The sequence below is a fragment of the Macrotis lagotis genome, chromosome 3, assembly GCF_037893015.1.
Source record: "Macrotis lagotis isolate mMagLag1 chromosome 3, bilby.v1.9.chrom.fasta, whole genome shotgun sequence".
NCBI classification, from domain to species: Eukaryota; Metazoa; Chordata; class Mammalia; order Peramelemorphia; family Peramelidae; genus Macrotis; species Macrotis lagotis.
The window spans coordinates 92176563-92182312 of NC_133660.1; positions in this window are offsets into that span (position 1 = coordinate 92176563).

Consider the following 5750-nt stretch of genomic DNA (forward strand, 5'->3'; position numbering starts at 1 on the left):
TGGTTTAAGAGTTGTGAGAGTCATAGCACTCTGACCCTTTCTAAGCCAGTGATCTTTGTTGGAGGGGCATTTTGTATTTTCATGTTTTATAGGTCACCATGGAGAGGATATGTGTCAGTTGATAGCCAATCTTTTAGATACAATCCTTTCAAAAGAATCATACTCAAAGGGTCAGCTAGGTGGCAGAGAGGATAGAGCACCAGCCCTGGAGTCAGGAGTACCTGAGTTCAAATCTGACCCCAGACAGTTGCGTGGCCTTGGGCAAACCACTTAACCCCACTTTTTTCCAGCTTGTTGAAAAAATACTGGGTTTTAATTCCTAGACATAACTTTTAATAACTGGTGCCACATGATTCCAGAGTAGAGGACAATTATATTTTTTGTTTTACAATTGAAATTTTATTTTATTTTTCCAATTACATGTAATTTTTTTTAATGTAAAAACTATTCTTAGCTTGTGAGCTTAACAAAAAATGGATGAATAGGCCATATTTGGTCCACTGGTCTTGGTTTACTGACCCCATTCTAGAAAACTGATGATGAATTGCTACCCACTTCCTGGAGGGAAGATAATGATTTGAAGTACAGAATGAGATAAACATTTTTCTACAAATATTTAATTTGCTTTCCAATTATATACAATAGTAATTTCTTCCTATCATTTTTTGGTTAGGTTTTGAATTTTATAAACTTCTCCCCACCCTCCCTTCCCTCCCCCTCCCCCCCCACATTGTTTCCATGCTATACATTGATCAAAATTAAGTGTTGAGAGAAAAATAAAGGTATACATTTTTAAGGGTTTTTTTTTTTTTGACACAGCAATGGGGTTAAGTGGCTTGCCCAAGGTAATCAAGTGTCTGAGGCTGGATTTGAATTCAGGTCCTCCTGACTCCAGGGCTGGTTCTCTATCCACTGGACCATCTAGCCACCCTGAGATGTACATCATTTTAAAGATATTTGTAGGTTTTTTTTTTTTTTTTTTTTTTTTGCACAGCAAACGGGGTTAAGTGGCTTGCCCAAGGGCACACAGCTAGGTAATTATTAAGTGTCTGAAGTTGGATTTGAATTCAGATACTCCTGACTCCAGGGCCGTGCTCTATCCACTGTACCACCTAGTCACCCCTTAAAAGACATTTTTAATGTTGGGATTTATTTTGCTTAACTATGCTTATTTGTTACAAGGGTTTTCTTTTTCTTGTTTTCAATTTTGGGAGGAAAAGAAAGGGAAGAGGGTCACTGATACAATTCTTTAAAATGTACAGAAGAGAGACTATGTTGTTCTTTATCCTTTGTTCTTGAAGAGGAACAATGACATCAGATAGGAAGAAAAGAAAGAAATGGGGCAGTTTTGAAAGTTAACATGTTGAATTTATTATATACTTAGAAGGAAAAACAAGTTGTGTATAAAAGAGATTTGGTTTCATGTACAATCTTTTCCTAGACTATTTTGTATATAGAAATGTTCGTTTAATTTGGTGTTTAAATTCACAAGTTTTCAACAGTTAAAACAAAATAAGAGCCATCTCTAAGCCAAGAGGATATACAGGATAGGAATTCTGAATATAAAACTATATTCTTTTTAATCTGTTTTAATGCCCATCACCAAGCTTTCAAATGGATTCTCAATAAATATTTAATGATAATTAGTCTGATTATAAAATATTCTCCCTTCAGGTCAGCATCAAAAACTTTAATTACAATTAAAACAATTGTGAAAAGTACAAAGCACTCAGAATGAGTTGTCAATTTCTGTAACAACTTTTTTTTCTCACAAAAGAAACTTCTAAAATAAGAGAATTTACTGGAAGACAAATTCATTCTGCTTTAGTGTATTTTAAAAAAAAATTTGGTCTCCTGTTTTTACATCACCTAATTTCCCCCTTTACATCCCTTTCCCCAAAACCTCCAAGAAAGTCATCTCCTTTCCTGCTTTAGGTTTAAATAAAAAAGAGTAGACAATTTATTAATGGAAAATCCTGTTATAAAAGTGACATTTAAGGTGAAGAAAGAAGGCTAAGGGAGGGTCATGTTGGTGGCTTACTCAGCTAAACTGCCATACAAGGTGGACCCTTTTTAATTTACAGAGTTTTCACTTAATTATCAAGGGAATAGCAAGAAGCTTCCCCTGTCAGTTTTTCTTCCAACTAATCTAGAGATAATGGCTGATAGGTTGTGAAGGGTCTATCTTCAGCCTGGGCAGCAGGCAGGATGGGGTGAGAGGAAAAGAATGAATAATAGCATGTATTCACCAGAATACAGGATTTAGAAAAGCACCAACTCAACAGTTTCCTGAATATACATAGGGATAAAAATGAAAAAAGCTAAGGGATTTTCACTGTCACCTCTTATCTTAGATTAATGATCTCCTAGACACATGGAATAATTACATACTAACTATGTAAATTGGGGGGAGATTAGGTGGGGGAAAGGGGATACCCTAAAGCATTTATGCTAGAAAACGGTAAGGAAGGTGCTTTGTGATACATAAATCTGAGCCATTATCATTATTGCTAGATAATTGGAAGTGGCAATCAACTAGTTTCAGCCTTTTAAGGAAGATCAAGAGGTCCTAAGCTGGGTCCACAAGGTCTGTCCATCTTTGTTATTTCTTCCAAAATAAATAGGAGAAGAGTCATTTCAAATATCCACCTCAGCTACAAATGACTCAAAAAAATAAGGGAAAGGGTTAAGTTCTATACACCAGTGATTTTGAAATAATCCCTTGGGAAATTCCAGGGTTTAAAGAATTTATTTATCTTTTAAACTTTGCTCTAAAACCTTTAGAGGCTCAGGTTTCAAGGCCTGAAAAACAATACGCAGGAGTTTTGGAAGCTCAACAGTATAAGATACACATGATATTTGTCAGACCTATATCATTGGGTGGTTCATCTTCTCACAAAATGGGAATTCTCCAGAGGATAAAAGGCAGCATTTACATCCTCTGCAAAGTACATTATGGGGGCAGTTGGGTGACACAGTGGATAGAGCACCCCTGGAGTCAGGAGGACCAGACTTCAAATTTGACCTTAGACACTTAATGATTGCTTAGTGTATGACCTTGGGCAAGTCACTTAACCCTATTGTCTTAAATAAATAAAATCTTAAAAAAAAACTTGCTTCAGTGTTTTACACAGGTACATCTCACAAAGTGAAGGAGGGACTTTATTATTTTCAAAAATGTTTGCTCAAAAGGAAAGTAACTTACCCAGAGTTACAAAGTTAAAAAGTGTTTGAAGGATTTGATTTCAGGTCTTCTGCCTCCAAGCCCAGTCTCATACTGGACTTCCAATCTGGTGCTCTTTCCACATACCCAGGTCACTTTACTCTCGGCTTTATCTTTCCTCTTCCTCTCAAATCTTTCCCCCCAACTTTCTCATTCAACACTTCTATGAAACATTCCTGAAGAATGATGGCTCTAGAAGCTTACTTATTGAGTAGACAATGCTAACTAATTAATACTAATATGTATTATATATTCAGCACTTTTACTTTCTAAACTGAATGCTCTCTTAATCATTTGACAAAATATGTTTCTAATCTTCCTCCCAATGGTTTGGGAACAGGAACTGGGTTTTCTGAAAAGAAATAAAACAATAATAACATCTAAAATTTCCATAATTCTTTAAGGCAAGAGTTTTTGACTTGAGGGTCTATGAACTTTTTAAAAATTATGAAAACTGCATTACAAGATAAGTGAAATCCCATAGTATTTTGTTTTATGTACTCTTCTGACAATAGAGTCCCTAACTTTACCCAAAAGTAAAGAATCCCTGTTTTGAGGTTTCAAAGCTTTTCTTCACAACAAGCTGGGAGTACTGTTAGCCCATTTTACAGAAATAGGTATTTTTTACACACACACATATATACATATATATGTATATATGTCTGTGTTCAGTTGTCTGACTCTTCATGACCCTTTGATCTAACTGTCCATGAGGATTTTCTTGGCAGTATACTCGAGTGAGTTGCCATTTCCTTCTCCAACATTATGCAGGTATGAATCAAGCGACTTGAGGGTCACTCAGCTAGTAGGTGGCAGAGGTAAAATCTGAACTCTAAACTTTATGATCGGATAGTGCTCTATCCATTGTAACAGCAATATATATATGTATGTGTATAAATGTAATGAGCATCGTGCTTCAAATGCGTCTTTGACACACTTATAACTAATGGTCATAAATATAGTACATGTGTGAATATCATATGCGTAGATATAATGTGCATTATGTGATATATATATTACACATCATATACACATAGTAGATATGGATATTATATACACATATAATATGCCTTGAATATCATTTATAATATAGAAACAGCATATGAGGATATTAAATGTGTGTGCATAAGATGCACTATATCATATATTATATATGTACATACAATAATAGGCTTTGTATATCATATAAATCATATACACACAGCACACATTTATATTGTGCATATATATGTATGTATTGTATACCATATACTGTACATACATATATGTACACACAAGTACATGTATTATATAATATATAATACATACATATGATATAACACTATATATACAAAATAATCACATATAAAATATATTTGTTACTTAGTCAGAAATTAAAATAAAGCGTCAGAGCAGGATCTGGTACCTCCACTTCTGGGCATTAATTTATCTTAAGCCTTGGACATGTTCTTCTGAGGGCAGCTAGGCGGAGCAGCGGCTGAAGCTGGCCCTGCCTTCAGAAGGGCAGGACTTTAAAGCTGACCTCAGACACTTGTCACTCAGCTGTGTGACCTTGGGTGAGTCACTGAGCCCATCTCCAGTCCTCCTGATTGCTCTCTGGCCACTGGACCCAGAGGGCTCCAGAGGAGAAAGTGAGGCTGGGGACTTAGCTCTGCAGCCCCTCAGGCTAATCCAGTTCACAGGCTTGTCATGACATCACCTCCCTGGCTGCTTCTTCTAAAAAATGAAGGAGGAAAACATTAGGATGTGCTCTTTCATCTTTGATCTGAATTATTATTATTATTATTATTATTATTATTATTATTATTATTAAGTTTTTGCAAGGCATGCCCAAGGCCACACAGCGAGGTAATTGGCTGAGGCTGCATTTGAACTCAAGCCCTCCTGACCCCAGGGCCCGTGCCCCTCGCCTCCTTGACAAGGCGTGTGATGATTTGTTAAAACCGACAAATAAATAATTCGAATTCACACTGTGTTTGCCGCCTTACAAATGACTTCCTCACAGTCTGGTTCAAGAGATGAAAAACTCCCGCCATTTTACAGATGAGGAAACTGAGGCTCCGCAAACGGCGCGAATGTGAGCTGCGGCAGCAAGGATCACGTGGGACATCCGGGTCTCCACACACCCACGTGTCCCGGCCACCTCGGAGGGGCGACTACGGGGATGGGGGTGGGGAACCCTCCCTTTGCTTCCTGACCTCTGACCCCTGACTAAAGGTCAGACGAGTCTGGTCCCGGCCCCGCCCCGCCCTAGATGAAGGACTCTACATCCCCCTCAGGACACGCTCGGGCTCCCAAGCCTGACTACAAGTCCCGGGATGCAGTTCGCCGCGCCTTTTTTTTTTTTTGGTCGTTTGTTTGTTTTACTTTGTTTTATTAGCAGGGCCGCTTCCACCTCCGAGAGATCTTTTTTATTAGAATTCGAGCCCCCCCGCGTTACGTCATCGCGCTGACGTATAGTCGTGGTGGGCGGGGCTACAACCTTACTCCGGACTTTTCATTGGCTATTGTCCCGTCCCTCGCTCCG